Source organism: Jaculus jaculus, chromosome 19 (genome assembly GCF_020740685.1).
Source record: "Jaculus jaculus isolate mJacJac1 chromosome 19, mJacJac1.mat.Y.cur, whole genome shotgun sequence".
Lineage (NCBI taxonomy): Eukaryota > Metazoa > Chordata > Mammalia > Rodentia > Dipodidae > Jaculus > Jaculus jaculus.
This window is the reverse complement of record NC_059120.1, coordinates 18,289,915-18,310,069: the sequence shown is the minus strand read 5'-3', so window position 1 is coordinate 18,310,069 and position 20,155 is coordinate 18,289,915.

Genomic DNA, 20,155 nt, shown 5'->3' with positions numbered 1-20,155 from the left:
TAAACTTAGGTGTTCTGAATAATAAGTCCCCAGCTGGTGGCAATTTGGGAATTGGAGCCTCCTGGAGGTGGTGCAATTTGGGGGGACAGATTTATGGGTGTTATAGCCAGGTTCCCCTTGCCAGTGTTTGGCACACTCTCCTGCTGCTGTTGTCCACCTGATGTTGGCTGGGAGGTGAAAGCCAAAAATAAACCTCTTTCTCCCCCACAGGCTGCTCTGGGTCGGGTGTTTTCTGCCAGCAATGTGAAGCCACAGAGTTCAATTTACCTGAGAAGTTTCCTTTCTCATTTTCCAGACTCTAAACTGAACAAATGTCTTACCTTCAGCTGGCCTCTTAAAACAATGGCACAAAACAAAGGCAGAAGGCAGAGTGTGGAAAAAAGAGGAAGAGACAGAGAGGAATGAGTCTGCTGGGGTCTGGTAACGCCAAGGGCAAGTTGATACAGCACGTTAGTGTTTATGAGTCTCATTACACACAATGAAATTTGCTCTGGGCATTGTTAATCTGTGGAATCTGGCTACTCAGGCAGCCTTTGCTCCCCCCCCACCCCCACCCCCACCCCCGTTTGTTTTTGCAAGACCAGATGGCAGCTCTTTCCTTTTACAAGGACTGGAAAACACAGAGGAAGGTCAGTGAGACTTTGCAAGAGTATCCTGGCTTTGAACATGGCTAAGGGCTTCCTTGTACTTTCTTTAGCCCCTGCTGCTGGGAGGCTAAGATAAAAAGCATTCCACTGTGGGGATCAGTTATATGGCACCCTCAAATTGATCCCAACCCTTTTGCCCATCTTTGTCTGCTATCCATTTCGATGGTTCTTGAACTTTTTTTTCCTTGCCCTACACTCTTTAATGACACCACAAAACTTTTAGGACTCTGTCCCCATCCAGGAGTGTAAGATTCCCGGGGGAGGGGGAACCTTCCGTGGTGCGAGACCCGCGCCCAAGAACCAAGACCGAGCCACTGGATGCAAAGGCAAGAGGCAGCTTTATTGTTCACACAGGCGCCTGCGGGCACTCCAGTCCTTCGAGAGGCTGAGCGCGCCGGGCAAGGGGAAGGGTCTCTTTTTATAGGGTTAGGGAGAACAGAAGCAGGTTTACAGAAGCAGAAGCATGATTTCAGTCCCAGCACTGGTTACTGGTTACTTATTAATAGACTTGGAGTCGGTGGGGATCCTCTTTTTTTTTTTTTTCGGAAACATCCTGACAGGGTTATCTATAGTACATTAGGCGGGGTTAATGGTCAAGCTATGGTCACAAGGTTGTTTGCCTGTCTGCATCTGGGGGTCACAAGGCTGTTTGCCTGTCTGCATCTGGGGGTCACAAGGCTGTTTGCCTGTCTGCATCTGGGGGCTGTTTTTGGCTCCTGGTATTTTTCCATGGGTTTTACAGGAGATTGTGTGTGTGTTTTTAATTTTATCTTATTTTATTTATATTTAAATTTTTAATTTATTTTATTTACTTTAGAGAGAGAGGTAGAAAAAGAGAGAGGAAGAGAATAGACACACCAGGGTTTTTAGCCACTGCAAATGAACTCCAGGTGCATGCACCACCTTGTGCATCTGGCCTATGTGGGCCCTGAGGTATTGAACCTGGGTCCTTTGGTTTTGCAGGCCAGTGCCTTAGCCACTAAGCCATCCCTCCAGCCCCTTATTATTATTATTTTTTTTGCATGTGTACTATGTGTGATGGTGATGGTGGTATGTGTGTGCACCATATGCACGTGTGTGTATGTATGTATGGGTGTGTGCACACATGGACACCAGAGATCAATGCTGGGTATACTTCCTCTCTCACTCATCCACCTATTTTCTTGAGTTGGAGTCTCTCTCTGAACAGAACTTCTGTTTTTCCCAAGCCTCAGTAATTCTTCATTCAGCTCCCAAAACACTGAATATGTATGGCTATGAGCAGCTGTTTATTTGGGTCTTTAGGAATGAAACTCCGGTGGTCTCAGCTCCTCTCAGGCCCTCATGCCTGTGGCAAATGCCTCTGCCCATGAGCCATCTCCCCAGATCCCTATCCAGGACATACTTAGCCTAATATCCTTCTCATGCTTTCCTGGTGAGTCCCTCACATCAAGATTCAGCCCAAGTTCACCCCTGGAACATTTCCTCTGGCCGGGTGACCATGACCGTGGTCCCGCAGACTTGCAGGTTAGCTTTTGTGATAGACACATTGTAGTTATTTGAATGTGTGACTCTTTTCCTATTAGGTTATGGAGTCCTTTTTTTTTTTAATTAAAAACATACTTTGTATGGATACATTATGTGTTGGGACCATCTTTCCCTTCCTCCCTCTCCCCATTCCCCAGGGGTCCCTCCTCAGCGGGGTTGCAGGTATTCCCCATAGAGATGTGATCAGTCAGTTATTGGGGGTGGGAGAGACAGTGACTCTGGTCAAGACATCCCAACCTGTGGCTCTTACAATCTTTCTACCTCCTCTTCTGCAAAATTCCCTGAGCCTTGGTGGGTGAGTTTGAAGTCTACTTCAGTGATGAGCTCTTAGGAGCCTCTGGATCTCTGCTTTGGTAGGTGTTGAGTATCCTCTGGGTCTGTCTCCTTCACCCTGGCACTGATTGTCAGACCCACCATGGAAGCATCATGCTTGCTCTTCTCCCCACTTCCTCTGTGGTTTCGCCTGGGCCTTGAGTGAGATACAAGGGGTGTTCAGGTCTCTCAACCTTTCTGCAACAGGAATTTCATTATTAAGTTTTTAAAAAATATTTTATTTATTTATTAGAGAGAGAGGAGAGGATAGAATAGGCATGCCAGGGCCTCTAACCACTGCAAACAAACTCTTGACAATGCACCACTTTATGCATCTGGCTTTACATGTGTACTAGGGAATTGAACTCTGGTCCTTAGGCTTTGCAGCAAAGTGCATTAACTGTTGCGCCATCTCTCCAGCCCACATTATTACTTTTTGATCCTTCAGCACCTAGAATGTTACCTGGTTCCCAAAAGGTGGTCATAACATGCTAATTAACCAAGAAAGCATGTATGTTTGCAAGGAATTAATTTGTACGTAACATCGTTTGTTATTGTAGTTACCCTCTTGTTACAGGGTCAAACATTCAATCAAAAGCAGCTGATAGGAGGAAAGATTTATTCTGGCTTACAATCTTGATGGGGCTGGGTTTTTTTTTTTTTTAGTTTTATAATTTTTTAAATATTTTTAAAAATTAATTTATTTTTTATTAACAATTTCCATGATTGTAAATAATATCCCATGGTAATGCCCTCCCCACACTTTCCCCTTTGAAACTCCATTCTCCATCATATCCCCTCCCTGTCTCAATCAGTCTCTCTTTTTATTTTGATGTCATCACATTTTCCTCCTATTATTGTGGTCTTGTGTAGGCAGTGTCAGGCACTGTGGGGACATGGATATTCAGGCTATTTTGTGTCTGGGGGGAGCACGTTGTAAGGAGTCCTACCCTTCCTTTGGCTCTTACATTCTTTCTACCACCTCTTCCACAATGAACCCTGAGCTTTAGAAGGTGTGATAGAAATATTGCAGTGCTGAGCACTCCTCTCATTTCTTCTTGTCACCATGGTGCCTTCTGAGTCATCCCAAGGTCACTGCCATTTGAAAAGAGAAACTTCTCTAACCAAAAGTGAGAGTAGCATTAATATGTGGGTATGAACATTAAGAAGTGCTTACTGAGCAGTTTGATGAGCATAGTATATACATTTAGCCAGACAGCAGCAGGGCCCTAGGGCTCATGACTACCCCTGTAGTAAGTTTTCAGTATCAGGGTTGTATTCCCTCCCATGGAGTGGGCTTCCAGTCCAATTAGAGGGCGGTTTGATGGGGCTATTTTAATGTGGCAGGAGGAAGATGGTATTGTGGAGGCCGGACATGACTTCTTGCCATAGCAGCTGGCAGAAAGCAGAAAGAGTGTGAGTGGAGCTCTGGCAAGGGGGAAGCTGGATTAATTAACCTCAAGGTCTGGGCTGGAGAGATGGCTTAGTGGTTAAGGCGCTGGTCTACAAAGCTTAAGGACCCAGGTTTGATTCCCCAGGACCCATGTAAGCCAGATACACAAGGTGGTACCATGTGTCTGGAGTTGATCTGCAGTGTCTGGAGGCTCTAATGGGTCCATTATTTCTCCTCCATCTGTCAATCTCTCTCTCTCAAATAAATAAATAAAAGTAAAAATTAAAAAAATATTCTAAAAACCAAAAGAAACCCTCAAGTTCTGTCCCCAGTGACACACCTCCTCCAACAGGGACCCACCTCCTAAACTGCCACCAGCTGAGGACTGAGTACTCAAAACATATGGGTTGGGGCTGGAGAGATGGCTTAGTGATTAAGGCGCTTGCCTTCAAAGCCAAAGGATCTCGGTTCAATTCCCCAGTACCCACATAAGACAGATGCACCAGTGGCGCATGCATCTGGACTTTGTTTGCAGTGGGTGGAAGCCCTGGTGCACCTATTCTCTCTCTCTCTCTGCCCTTTTCCCTGTCTCAAATAAATAAGTAAAAATAAAATATTAAAATTAAAACATACGGGTCTATGGGGAACATCTGTTTCTAACCACCGTGCTTGTCATACTGCCCAGTGGAGACTTTGCTTGTGGTTCCTCTATGATGCTCCAGCTCCTTCGAGGCCAAGGTTCAAAGGAAGTGCTGGTAACACAGCGCCCAGCACGCTGTGGGCTTTAAGTGTTGACAATAGGAAAGCGTGCAATACTACATGCATGTTGCTTTTACATTACCCAGAGCCCAGGCTCTAGCCATCCTGATCTGAGATGGGTTTCTTATTATTATTTTGTTTATTTTATTTATTTGAGAGAGACAGAGAGTGAGAGAAAGAGGCGCAGAGAGAGAGAGAGAGAATGGGTGCACCAGAACCTCCAACCACTGCAAATTAACTCCAGAGGCATGTGCCCCCTTGTGCATCTGGCTTACGTGGCTCCTGGGGAATCAAGCCTCAAACTGGGGTCTTTAGGCTTCACAGGCAAGTGCTTAACCACTAAGCTATCTCTCCAACCCTGAGGTAGGTTTCTTGAGAGCTAAGCACGTCAAATATGTGACATGACTAATCATGACTGCAGCTTTTAAGGTGGATCCCCATTTATACGTGAAGAGACTGTGCCTCAGGGAGCTAGAGGTTGCCCCCAGTACACACATCCAAAGGCAGCAGAGATGGGGGGTGTAAACTGGTCTGAATGTGCAGTGACCAGGTGATCTCAGATGCCCTCTTGGCTTGGATGCTGCAGCCAGACCTTTGGGTGCTCGCTCTCACCCTCTTCATTTCTTCAGCTCCCTGCTGGGGTTTGAGCTTCTGAGAGAAAGAGAACAAGGCCTTGTCTAGATTCCACTCCGTTCTCCTCACCGCCTCTCCAGCTGCTTGCGGGCCAGTCATCTCTTGGCCGATGACATGTTATTTCATTGTTAGTTAATTTCACTTTCTTATTGCACACAGGGGAAACATAGCTGTGACTTGTGGCCGAGGCAGCAGGAAAGCGACCAGGAACACGGACATCTTCGTCTCGGTTGGAAACAGACTGATGGTACACCAGGAGGAGAAATTTACAATTTAGTCAGGACCAAACTGGAGTGTCACTGGCACTTGGATAGGTAGCATTTTCGTGTCACTGGCAAAGGGCCAAATGTGGATGTCCTTAGTATAAACAAAAGCTGGAACACTCAAATTCATTTGCTCTAGGTCACAGCCAGGGAACTGGAGAGTGAGCATTTGAACTCTCGTTTTTTTGGATCCCAGAGCCTGTGCTGGTGACACAGGACAAATCTAGTGTGTGGTAGACCTGGAAACTCACAGTGAAGCCCACGGACCTTATCAAGCACACCATCAGAGGGTTTGGGGGGCAGGTTACACTTGAGGAAGCTAGCTGGGGAAAAGGAGAGGAAGTGGGTAGGGTGGAAGGATGAACTGTTTACGGGGAGGCAGTTTAGGGCTGGAATGCTACAACAGATTTGCTTTCAACACATTAAGCCTGAGAGGACACGTGGAAATGTCTAGAAGGCAGGTGAGTTGGAAGGTAGAAATGAGGTGTTAACCAGAGGCAGAAACCTGGGACTTGCCACAGGGGGAAAAAAATGCAGATAGAGCTCAACAAGTAATTGAAGTCACCAAGGACCAAAGGAAGAACAAAAAGGCACTGAAGGCTGAGGAATGAGCCTGGAATTGGGAATATTGATGGGGCAGGAGCAGACGGAGAACTGTGGAAAGCCAGGAGCAATAAGGGAGGAACAGGCCCATCAGGGGCTTGTCATCGGCCGGGTAATTACTTAGCAGTCATGGACCCCTGGGGACCAGGGTGTATATTGAGGAAAATTTGAAGCAGGTGCCTATAACCTTCACTACCCTGGAGCCAAAGGCGGGGTCTCGTGAGTCTACAAGGTCAAGATCAATTTTGGTATCATAGCAAGGCTATCTACAAAAACAAACCAGCCATGGCTGGGGAGGGCTCCGCAGGCAACTGAGATCACAGCTCAAGCCTGACGCTCTGAGTATGGACCTCCAGCACCCACGTACAGGCAGGGCATGTGGAGGGTGCCTGAAATCCCAGAACTGGGGACTGGACACCAGGGCTCCCTGGGGCTCACTGGCTGCATGCTCCAGCTGAATCCATGAGCTCCACGTTCAGCAAGAGACCCTGTCTCAGAACATAAGGTGGAGAGGGTCTGAGGAACACCTCCAATATCAATCTTTGGCCCCTACACATGTACACAGACGCACACACATGCACCTGCACACACACATGCACTCACAGACACACATATATGCATGAATGCCGTAAACATGCAAAACTACTTTTTAAACCTTTGATAAAGCTAGGCATGGTGGTGCGCGCCTTTAATCCCAGCACTTGAGAGGCTGAGGTAGGAGGATTGCCTAAGTCAGTGGCCAGACTGACTACTGGGGCTGGAAAGGACCCTGCCTCAAAGACAAAAAAAAAAAAAAGGAAAAACAGGGCTGGAGAGAGATGGCTTAGTAGTTAAGGTGCTTGCCTGCAAAGCCAAAGGACCCAGGTTTGATTTCTCAGTTCCCACATAAAGCCAGATACACAAAGTGGCACATGGGTCTGGAGTTTGCTTGCAGTGACTAGAGGCCCTGGAGTGTGCCTTTTCTCTCTCTCTCTTCCTCGACCCCCACTCTATATGTCTATCTGCCTCTATCACACACACACACACACACACACACACACAAGTAAATAAATAAAAATAAAAATAAAAATAACCCAATGATTCTTTTTTTTTTTGTTTGTTTGTTTGTGGGGAGGGGATTCAAGGTAGGGTCTCACTCTAGCCCAGGCTGACCTGGAATTTTCACTATGTAGTCTCAGGGTGGCCTCGAACTCAGGGCGATCCTCCTACCGCTGCCTCCCGAGTGCTGGGATTAAAGGCGTGCGCCACCACGCCCGGCTGACCCTGCGATTCTTGTAGTGACAAGAACAAGAGAATGAGGAAGTAGACGATGGAGACCAGGAAATGAGAACAAGTTAAACCGTCTTGCCCATGGAAGTGGAGAGCTGGAGAGGGGCTGTGAGGCAGACGGGGGTGAAGGGGAAGGGCTGGTGCAGGGGAAAGGATGTCCACAAACTCGGGGCTCCACAGGGTTTAGCTGCTCTGTGCATGCTACGCTGTGGTTCCAAATCACCACCAGTCTCTGACGTGGACAAAGGCCCGTATGACAATTGAGGGAGGTCAAGGAAGGCTGACTCCTCTCGGGGGTGTTCGGAAGGGGTGTAGCTTGAGGACCCACCAGCCAGTGACCAAAAGTCCTCTGGTGGAAACAGGTGCACAGCTGGAATTTGTGACTCGGTGGGTGGGTGGGTGGGGCACAGCAAGGGGATGGGGTGACTTTCCTCGGAATCTTAAGGGTCAAGCACATTCCAGCTGACATCTGCTGTGCAACCTTATCATGGATGACATGCTACGGACTAGTTCTTCTTTCTGCATGAGCCAGGTGAGCTGGTGGGTTTCCATCAGCGTGGACACGAGGCAGGAAAGCCCCCAGCAGAGGGCTCGGAAGGCTCAGCAGGAGGAGGGAGAAGGCGGGCCTTGCTGCGGTGGCATTGGCCACCAGGCTTTGGAGCAATGGGAATGGGGCAGGCTGCCCACTCGCGAGTCATTGCTTTGAGCCGTCTGTTGGACATGGGCTAGGACTTCTCCCGTCCCTTTGCTCGTGAGTAATAGTTTCCTAGAAAACTTTTTTACAAGCCTCAACCCTTCCTCATGAGCTGGAAGGGTGTGACCGGCCGGAAAGCCCGCTGCCAAGCAAAGGGTCCCTGTCACTTCAGCTGTGTGCTCTGCCTGTCCTGGTCACTGTGAGGGCTTGTGACCTTCACCGAAGTCAGACAGGGCAGTCAGCCTTAGAAGGGCCTGCCCACCTATGTTGGGATTAGAACAGACGCGAAGGGGCTTGGCCAAGGCCACCCAGTTCTCCCCACCATCTTGCCGCTGAGAACATTGAGACATTTCCTCTTAATAATATGTGCGTAAGGCACAAAGGCATCTGTGCATATGTTTGCAACACACGCATGTCTGAGCAAGGGAGAGGATTTTTGGCTCATATCCAAAGAAGCAAATGATAGTTAAATGGCATTTGTGAAAGAGTTAACTAAATTCACATGGAAAAAGATGACTTTCTGTTTTGTTTTGTTTTTTTCTGAGGTATGGTCTCACTCTCTAACCCAAGCTGACCTGCCATTCACTCTGTAGCCCAAGGCTGGCCTCGAACTCACATCGAACCTCCTACCTCTGCCTCCCGACGTGCTGGGATTGAAGGTGTGCCCATCACACCCAGCAAAAGATGACTTTTAAACACACAATTTAGTGCTGGAGAGATGACTCAGCAGTTAAAGATGCTTGCTTGCAAAGCCTGACTGCCTGGGTTGATTCCCTAGTACCCACATAAAGCCAGATGCACAAAGTGGCATATGGATCTGGAATTTGTTTACAGTGGCGAGAGGACCTGGAATGTCTATTAGTTTTCTTTCTTTCCTCTCTCCTTCTGCTTGGAAATAAATGAAAACATTTTTTTATGCACACAATTTAATAATGGGCTCATGTCTTCCTTAGAGTTATTATCTATACATTTTATGTATTTATTTATTTATTTTGTTTTTGGAGGTAGGGTCTCACTCTAGCCCAGGCTGACCTGGAATTCACTCTGAAGTCTCAGGGTGGCCTCGAACTCTTGGCGGTCCTCCTACCTCTGCCTCCCGAGTGCTGGGATTAAAGGCGTGCGCCACCACGCCTGGCCCATTTTATATATTTATAACATACATTCTGCCAGCTCTCCCACCTGTCCCAAAGGAAAAGTTAAGAAAATGTTGGCTTTTTAATTTTCTAGTTTTCTTTCTTACTTTTTTTGTTTTTGTTTTTCAAGGTAGGGTCTCACTCTAGCCCAGGCTGACTTTGGATTCACTATGTAGTTTCGGGCTCACAGTGATTCTCTTATCTCTGCCTCACAAGTGCTGGATTAAAGGCATGCACCACCACACCAGGCAATTTTCTGGTTTTCTACAAAGATCAGTGAGTATGCTGAAAGATATGAAACTCTTGAGTGTAACTTACTCTCTGGGGCACCACACTTACCTATAAATGTTAGTCAACATCATGATAGGGGTCATTACATCAGTAATCTTCTGAAGGTGTTATGTTGGTGCCATGGTTGGAGAGGCTGGGGTGAAATTGTGTGACAGATTGCATTTTTCACACATGGGCACTCTGTCTTCCGCTCCACTGGCACTTCTCCCGTGGAAAGCTCAGATCTATACCACCTCTGCTCTGTGCCAAAGCTGGACAAGATTAATGATGGTTTCTACCAACAGAGAATGGCAGAAGTGATGTATGTGGCCATCAAGGGGGACAAAGCTGTCCCTTCTATCTATTGGGACTGTCTCTTTGGAGCCCTTAGCTGTCAAAAGATGTTTTACACCCTGGAATGGCCTTTCTGAGAGGAAGCCCTGGCTGTGGGAAGAGGCTGGTTCAGGCTGGTCATTCTCGCCAAGGTTTCAGACAACCAGAATCAAGAATGAAGGTGCCCGCAGATGATTCTAGCTCTTAGCCATCTAGTCTTGACAATTGTCTTCCCAGATATCACGCAGCATGAGTGAGCTGTGTGCAATCAGGCTTATCCCAATTCCTTATCCACAGAATCTAAGTGTCATAAAATAATTGCTTTGCACCACTAACTATGGACTGGCTTATTATATAAAAAACCATAACATAGATATAGGGCTGGAGAGATGGTTCAGCGATTACGATGCTTGCCTGCAAAACCTAAGGATCTGGGTTCTATTCCCTGGTCCCCAAAGAGCCCTTTTTAATTCTCTCAATCTCGCTCATAAATACATACATACATAAATAAAATTACTTTTAAGAGCTGGAGAGATGGCTTAGTAGTTAAGGTGCTTGCCTGCAAAGCCGAAGGACCCAGGTTTGATTTGCCAGGACCTACATAAGCCAGATGCACAAGGTGGCACATGTGTCTGGAGTTCATTTGCAGTGGCTGAAGACCCTGGAGTGCTCATTTTCTCTATCTGCCTCTCTCATAAGTAAACAAACATTCTTCATTTAAAAAATATTTTTAGAAAGAAAATAGATAAAAATTTATATTTGTTCATTAGAACATATCTAACACCAGGAGCCCTACATACTTCTTAGGTCTTCCCAAGATGCTGTTTTGTTCATTTTTTATTTATTTATTTGAGAGCGACAGACACAGGGAGAAAGACAGATAGAGGGAGAGAGAGAGGATGGGCGCGCCAGGGCTTCCAGCCACTGCAAACGAACTCCAGATGCGTGCGCCCCCTTGTGCATCTGGCTAACGTGGGACCTGGGGAACCGAGCCTCGAACTGGGGTCCTTAGGCTTCACAGGCAAGCGTTTAACCGCTAAGCCATCTCTCCAGCCCAAGATGCTTTTTTGAAGAGTTAGAGCATCTTGGAACACTATTTGAAAACTTTCTGAGTAATCAGTCTTAACATTCTCTTTCTTTCCCTCCTTTTTTCCCCTTCTTCCCTTCTTTCCTTCTTTCCTTCCTGTTTCCTTCCTTCCCTCCATCCTTGCTTCTCTCTACTTTTTTCTTTTTCAGTGTAGACTGTAGTCTTTTTCAGCGTCACTCTAGCCCACGATTATCTAGAACTCACTCTGTAGCTCCAGACTAGCCTCAAACTCATAGTAATCCCCCTATTTTAGCCTCTGGAGTGCTGGGTCTATGGACATGTCCCACCATGCTGTGCCCAATTTCTGTTCCTAATAAACCTAGAATTGGATAGAGTCATCAAGGAAGGGAAATATTGTGCCCAGTGTTATAGATTCAATTCTGCCACCCACCCCCAGATGTTGGAAGTTCTAAGCTCCTATACCCAAGAAGGTGACCCATAATTTCTTTGATCCTTCCACTAAGATTATATCTAAGAAGGTAACCTATTTGGAAATAGGGTCCTTCAGATATTTCTGGTAGGATGAAGTCATTAGAATGAGACCTAATCAAGAATCATTGTGTCCTTGTAAAAGGGCGAATTTGGACATATGGATAAGCACTGGAAGAGGACCATATGGAAATGAGTGACCAGATGGGGGTGATGGCCAGGCGTGGTGGCGCACGCCTTTAATCCCAGCACTCTGGAGGCAGGAGTAGGAGGTTTGATGTGAGTTCGAGGCCACCCTGAGACTCCATAATGAATTCCAGGTCAGCCTGAGCTAGAGTGAGACCCTGCCTCGAAAAAAAAAAAAAAAAAGAAAGAAAGAAAAACAGATGGGGGTGACGTGTCCACAAGTCAAGGATCACCAAAGATTGCCAGCCAGCCAACAGAAGACCAGCAAAAGGGACAGGCTAAATCCTCACTCACAGCACTCAGATGCAGCTGGACTGCTAGCTTGAGGCTAGCCTGGGCTACGTAGAAAACTGTCTCAAAGCAAAAATAACTGTAAGGACATTAAATTTCTGTTTATATCACCCAGTTGATGTCACTTTACTGCGGTAGCTCTAAGAAACTCGCTCAGGCAGGGGTGTGAGCAAGACTCCATGCTCTGAGTAAATTCAGCTAGGTCCCTTGACTGACTCAGAAGTTCTGTTTTGTATTTTATGAGAAATTGTCATGGTTTGAATGTGAATGCATGTCCCCTATAACCTGACTTTTTAAAATATTTTGTTTTTATTTATTTATTCATTTGATAGAAGGAACGGGAGAGAGAGAGAGAGAGAGAGAGAGAGAGAGAGAGAGAGAGAGAGAATGGGTGCACCAGGGCTTTCAGCCACTGCAAACAAACTCCAGATGCAGGTGCCCCCTTGTACATCTGGCTTACGTGGGTCCTGGGGAATAGAACCGAGGTCCTTTGGCTTTGCAGGCAAGTGCCTTGACCCCTAAGCCATCTCTCCAGCCCCTCTGAAGTATTTTTGATTCAGGTTGAGTTTGCTGCTTAAGTCTCCAGCAGGCAGAGCCCTGCTGGGGAAGAAGCGTGTCACTGGGTGATCTCCATCCAGCCCTACTGGGTGCACCGAGATCATCTGGGCTCGAGCTGCTCGTGATTGCTGGTGTGGTTTTCCTCTCTGCTGGGGATGCTTCAGCGATCCTTCTCTTCCTCCACGATGGAGCTTCCCCTGGATGCTGTAAGCCAGAAATAAGCCCTTTCCTCCTCTAAGCTTCTGCTGGTTGGCTGTTTGTACCAGCAGTGGGAAGGTGACTGCAACAGGAGCTCACCTGATACAAGCCACAGGGGTCCACACTGTAGGGAAGTGCAGACCAGTCATGGGTTCTGGAAGGAGAGAGGATCGAGCCTAAAATCACACTATCAGCACAAAGTAGCCTAGGTTATGAGGCACATTGAAGGTGCCTAATTTTTTTTTTTTTTTTTTTTTTTACTATGTTTTAAACTCCTTTAAAAAAATCTCAGAAGGGGCTGGAGAGATGGTTCGGCTAATAAGGCATTGGCCTACAAAACCTAATGACCGGAGTTCCATTCCCCAGGATCCAAGTAAAGTCAGATGCACAAAAGGGGTGCATGCATCTAGAGTTCATTTGCAGCTGTCAGAGGCCTTGGCCTGTGCCCATTCTTTCTATCTCTCTTTCTCTTTCTGCTTGAAAATAGATAAATAAAAAAAAATATTAAAAAATCTCAGAAGAACTGGGAAAATGGTTCAGTGGTTAAAGGCACTTCTTTGTAAAGCCTGCCAGCCTGGGTTCAATTCCCAAGCTATCCATCTAAGCTAGACATAAAAACTGGTGTGACTGGAAAGAAGCCCTGATGCCCACCCCCACATGCAAATAAATGAGTAGAAAATTAAAAAAAAAAAATCTTGGACTGGAGGGATGGCTTAGCAGTTAAGGCATTTACCTGCAAAGCCAAGGGACCCAGGTTCAATTCCCCAGGACTCACGTAAGCCAGATGCACAAGGGGCGCACATGTCTGGAGTTCGTTTGCAGTGGTTGGAAGCCCTGGCGTGCTCATTCTCTCTCTCTCTCTCTCTCACTCTCTCTCTCTCTCTGTTCCTCTTTCTCTGTCAAATAAATAAATAAACAAAATATTTTAAAAAAATCTTATGAGTTTGCTACAAGTAGAGCCCTGTCCCAAAACTGGACTTGGAGAGAGAGCTGAGGCTAAAAGAGGCGTCTCTATGAATACCTAGCACTCCGTGTACCCTGTCTAATTAAAGGACACAAACAGAGTAAGTGTGATTCCTTTACTGTTGGACCTATTTAAAGCATTTATGGAGTCCTGGATAAATTTCTGCATGCTTTTCTTCTTGGTACTCATAAAAATGTATATGATTCTAAATAGTCTAAAACAACCTTTAGAAAAGAATGCAGCCTATATCTTACAACTATTCACCACAGAATGGTCAATGCTGCTAAAAGTAACATCATCAGGGCTGGGGAGATGGCTCAGTGGTTAAAGGTACTTGCTTGCAAAACTTGCTGGTCCAGGCTCAATTCCTCAGTGCTCACATGAAGATGTGAAGTGGCTCACACATCTGTGGTCTCCTCCGTGCCTGTGGCAACGGAAGGGCCTTCCAGAAGATTCCCAAGCGCAAGACACCCCAGTCTCATGTTCATGTGCAGTCTGTCCTTTCCTTTGCAGTGGGCAAGAGATCCTGTCTCCAAGAAGGGGGAGCACAGACACCTCAAAGTTGTCCTCTGAACCCCCCACACATATGCTGTGGCATACACACACACACACACACACACACACACACACACACACACACACACAAATAACTACCTAAACACAACCCTTCAGAGTTATCTTAAGGATCTGGAGTTACTTTCAGACCTCTTGTCTGTTTTTGGAGACAAGGATTTGTTGGCTTGCTCTGTCGCCCAGGCTGGCCCCAAGCTTGGGCTACTCCTGTCTCAGCTTTCTGAGTGCTGGGATTACAGCCATGCACCCTCATCCTCAGCTTTCTATTTATTCAGTTATTTTAAAATTTTTATGTTTTTGAGAGAGGGGGAGTGGGGAAGAGGCAGAGAGAGAGGCCCACGCTAGGTGCTCCAGCCACTGCAAACGAACTTCAGACACGTAAGCCACCTTGTGTATCTGGCTTACGTGGGTTCTGGAGAATCGAACCTGGGTCCTTGGGCTTCTCAGGCAAGTGCCTTAACCACTAAGCCATCTCTCCAGCCCTCAGCTTTTTATTTTAAATCTTTATGTTATTAGGGTTTTTTTTTGTATACATTCATTTCTGATGCAGGTTCTTTATAAAAGTATGTATGCACCTATTTATTTAATTGTGTACGTGCATGCTTGTGTATGTGTGTGGACGTGTGTGTACCCATGGCATGTGTGTGGAGGGGAGAAGAGAAGTTTGTTTTGTGTGAGAAGGAGTTCACAGCCCAATTTTAAGCTCCTGAGACCTTCTCGTTTCTACCTCCCATTCCCTATAGGTACACCGGGCACCAGGAGCCCACCACAGCTTCTGGCTGTTATGTGGGATCTGGGGACTGGAACTCAGGCACTCAGAGTTGCTGAGCCAGCACTTTATCCACTGAGCCATCTCTCTAGCTCCTGATACAAATTGTTAATCAGATTTATCATTAAAGAACTCAAAAGTCACTCACGATTTCTGAGTTAGGGGAAGTTATATGACAATATTTATCTAGCTGGCTTACTGTACTTGACATGTGATCATTTCATTTATGTAATTATTAAATACAGAGAGATAAAGAGAAGAGAGACAGACACAGAGAATAGGCATGCCAGGGTGTCCAGATGCATGAGTGCCACTTGGGCATCTGGCTTTATGTGGGTACTGGGGAATGGAACCTGGGTCATTGAAGGCAAGCACCTTAACCGCTAGGCCATCTCTCCAGCCCTTTGATCACTTGAATGTTAGTACAATGTGAACAAACCATCCCAAGCCTCATCAAACAGCAGCCTTATTTGATATAAAGCAGGTGTTTAATCTTTCTGCTGGCATTTGTGTTCTCATCCAACATAAATTCCGTTTCTTTGAGAGATTACCTGGACTTAACAAAGCATGCATATAACTATATCTTTAGACTGTGGTTTTTTTTGACTGAAGCTGACCTTCTAGCTTTTAATTTCACAGTTATGAATTTACTTAAAATATTTCCTCACCAAAGCAGAGATTGTCAACATCCTGTCTTTGTTTCTGGATACATAAAACAACCGAGTCTGTTGCCACGTTGATATTGTTAATGCTCAGAGTGTGACTACCAGGAAAATTTATGAGTCACCCCACCGGAGGCTAGAACCTGGGGTGAGTTAAGAAAAAAAGCAATCTTCTAATTTTGGACAAATTGGCTTCCTGTTACCAAGACTCACAGAAAAGCCCTGCCCCCATGCCAAAAAAATTCAGTTTCCGTTTTGAGATCACTGTATATAGCCTTTTGAATTTTTGTGTAGGTTGTCTACACCATGAAGCATTTTTCATAAAGAAATTTAAATCACTGCGACATAATTTATACAAACAAGTCAGCAGGCATAAATGGAATTTGTCAAAATTTTTTATAAACTTTTCAACATTTATTTCTCAACACAGAGAGTATGTCATTTTTGCATTGCTTTTAGTTATTCTTGGTCTAAATCAGCCTAAAAAAATGTTTGACGTTACCCAAATGTTACTAGAAGTATGGTTTTAATAAAAATCATCCTATATTATCTGTGTGAAGTTTTGATGGGAGTCCCAGAAACGCCCCAACTCCAACTGAGGAAATGTTACAATTTTATGGTCATGTCAGAAATGCTTCTGGGATGCTGACTTTTCTTTATCCACTGAGTCACTTCTCCAGCCGTAAGGTTAAATTTTTTGGAAAGTTTTTATGTATTTATTTGACAGACAGAGAAAGAGAGAGAGAATGGGTGTGCCAGAGCCTCTAGCCACTGCAAACCAACTCCAGACACATGTGCCACCTTGTGCATCTGGCTAATTTGGGTCCTGGGGAATTGAATCTGGGTCCTGTGGCTTTGCAGGCAAATGCCTTAACCACTAAGCCATCCCTCCAGCCCAAGGCTGACTTTTCTAATAGAACCATGGATATAATATAAGATGCACAACTGGCGTTGGAAAGATGGCTCAATGGTTAAGGTGCTGCCTGTAAAGCCTAAGAACCCAAGTTAAAAGCCAGATGCACAAGGTGACACATGAGTCTGGAGTTGTTTACAATGGCAAGAGGCTGTGGCATGCCCATTCTCTTTCTCTCTGCCTGTTTTTCTTCTCACTATGCTTGTATATAAATAATATACATATATTTTAATATATTACATATATTTGTATTATATATATATATTTTAAAATAGTCCTGTGTGGTGGTGCATTCCTTTAATTGGAGCACTTGGGAGGCAGAGGTAGGAGGATTGCTGTGGGTTCATGATCACTCTGAATCTACATAGTGAATTCCAGGTCAGCCTGGGCTAGAGAAAAACCCTACCTCAAAAACCCAAAATAAATAAATAAATAAAATGCAATACTTATGTGTTGTAAGATCTGTGTTACCTGAGATTTATAATAAGACCCAAACATGTATTTTAAAATTTACTTATCCCCTTCCCTTCCCTTCCCTTCCCTTCCCTTCCCTTCCCTTCCCTTCCCTTCCCTTCCCTTCCCTTCCCTTCCCTTCCCTTCCTTCCCTTCCTTCCTTCCTTCCTCTCTCCTTCCCTCCCTCCATTCCTTCTGAGACACTGTCTTACACTGTGGCCAAGACTGGCCTGGAACTCACTACGTGAAAGCCTAGGCTGGTCTCAAAATTGTGGCAATCCAATCCGCCTACCTCAGGCTTCTGAGTCCTGAGATTGCAGGTATAAGCCACCATGCCTGGCTTTTCCAAGCTATTTAAATATGAAACCTAAAGTATAATTTATACTCATGGCTTGACACACGAAGATTAATGCGGCTAATGAACACCTCTTCACATCTTCCTCTGGATGTTAAGGACGACACTCCAACCTACATTAAGAAATGCTCAAGGTGGTGAGAAGACAGGAGAAGCACGTGCCGAGTCTCAAATGAACAGTAGTGACTGCCAGCTTAGCTTAGGCATTCGCGTTTCCTCAAACAAAATACTTGCATCTTGCTAGCCAGCAGTACTAAATATTTGACTCCATTTCTTTAGCTTCAGTTTATCCATATGAATGAAAATGGGGGGAGGGAGGCGGGGCGGCGGGGGGAGGCAGTCTTTTCCTTCTGTGTGCAAATGCACTGAGGCCACCAGATGTACCAAATCTATCCTGTCCCGATCTTGTCTCTACAAGTTCTCTAGAGCTTTCATGCAAGGCAAGCTTCTGAGTCTCCGATGGCCCTTCCCACCGTACTCACCATTCTTCCTCGTCTCCATTATCCTCCAGTTGACTACCACGAAATCAAACTCTGTATCTTAAGTAAGTACAGGGCTGGAGAGGTGGCTTGGCAGTTTTGAGGCACTTGCCTGCAAAACCTCAGGACCTGGGTTCAATTCCCCATTAACCAGGTAAAGCCAGATGCACCGAGCAGCGCAGGCACCTGGAGTTCTCAGTGGCTGAAGGCCCTGGCGTGCCCATTCCGCCTCTCTTCTACCTCTCTGCTTGCAAATACATAAATAAAAAAAAAAAAAACTTTAATTATTTTTTATTTATTTATTTGAGAGTGACAGAGAGAGAAAGAGGCAGATAGAGAGCAAGAGAGAGAATGGGCGCGTCAGGGCTTCCAGCCACTGCAAACGAACTCCAGACGCGTGCGCCCCCTTGTGCATCTGGCTAACGTGGGTCCTGGGGAATCGAGTCTCGAACCGGGGTCCTTAGGCTTCACGGGCAAGGGCTTAACCGCTAAGCCATCTCTCCAGCTCTAAAATTTTTTTTTTTTGAAAAAAAAAAACAAAAAACCAAAAGTATGGGCTGGAGAGATGGCTTAGTGGTTAGGCGCATGTCCGTGAAGTCTAAGGATCCTGGTTCGAGACTCGATTCCCCAGGACCCACGTTAGCCAGAAGGGGGTGCACACATCTGGAGTTCGTTTGCAGGGGTTGGAGACCCTAGCGTGCCCATTCTCTCTCTCTCTCCATCTGCCTCTTTCTCTCTTGCTGTCAAATAAATAAATAAAATTAAACAAAAAAAATTAAAATAAAAAGTGTATTGACAGTGTAGCTTGTTGTTGAAATTTAAAAATAAATCCTGGCGTGTGCACATGCATGTGTGTGTCTGTGTGTGACAGCAGCGTACACATGTCATGGCTTGCACGCTGGGGTCAGAGAACAACCCTGGGTGTTGGCCCACACTTCCACCTTGACTGAGAGACAGTCTCTTGTTCACTGCTGCATTCGCCAGACTCTTGCCAGAAAGCTTCCTGGGATTCTCTTGTCTGTCTCCTACCTCACTGCAGATGCACTGGGATCAGAGAGGTGTGCGGGCTGGTGTGTCTGGCTTTGGTGTGGGTTCTGGGACTCTGACCTTGAGTCATCACGTGAAGGCAGCAGGTCCTTTCACCCACTGAGCCATTCCCCCAGTGCTAGATACAATTTACACACACACACACACACACACACACACACATTTATTTGCAAGGGAAGAGAGAGACAGAGAGAGGAGAATGTGTGGGTCAGAGCCTCTTGCCACAGCAAACAAACTCAAGACACATGGGCCACTTTCTGCATCTGGCTTTACATGTGCACCGGGGAATCAAACCCAGGCTGTCAGGCTTTGCAAGCAAGCAAGAGAGATTTACTGAGCCATCTCTCCAGCCCCACAATTTTCTTATGGATAAGCAATATATAAATATTCTTGGGAGTGGCTTGAGAAAGCCTGGTGTGCATGTGGGTAATCAAAAGAGGTCTTCCTGGCCATCCTGCGGATTCCTTGACTAGGAATCACTGTCACCAGAGCCGTTAGTAAACAGTGGCGTTCACCGAAGCGGAGGCGGACCGCTGTTGTACAGGCTGAGCTGGCAAGCGCACAAGAAGTGCACTCCAGATTATATATTAAGGCACTAATTACCCAAATGAACCTCCAGGGGAACTGTAGGTAGAGGCAGCGCAGTGAATTAAGGAAGGAAACAATTAGTCACGATTACAGAAACTAGCTCCGTGCAAAGTGAAAGAATGAAGAGAGCCTATTTCCCCCAGAGCACAGGAAGTCTGAGCAGTGGTTTAAGAAATGCAAGAGATAAACACGATGTCTAAAAATAAGTAAGAAAAAGACGGCTTTCCACGTTGTTACAAAAATGACTTTATTTAAGTTATTTTCTCTTCCTATGCACTACATAGCCAAATAACACTAAGACATGTTTTTTGTTGTTTTTTTTTTTTCTCTCCACGAATATGCATTATGACTAACCAACTTTCAGGCATTTTCTTGACAGTCCTTGCCAGTATTGGAAACAATCTGAACACACAGACAGTGGCTCAATGAGAGCCAAGGAGGAACAAATGAGCAAGTACATAAGGCGTGGAGTTTCAACCCCAATAATAATATTCATAAAAGCTGGGCGTGGTGGCACACGCCTTTAATCCCAGCACTTGTGAGGCAGAGGTAGGAGGATCACCATGAGTTCGAGGCCACCCTGAGAATACAGAGTGAATTCCAGGGCAGCCTGTGCTAGAGTGAGACCCTACCTCGAAAAACAAGCAAACAAATAAACAACAACAAAAATCATTAAATAAGCAGAGGATGGTGGAAGAATGAAGAAACAAATTTCTACCACATTAGAAACCGTGTAGCCCAGGTGTGGTGGTGCATGCCTCTATCCC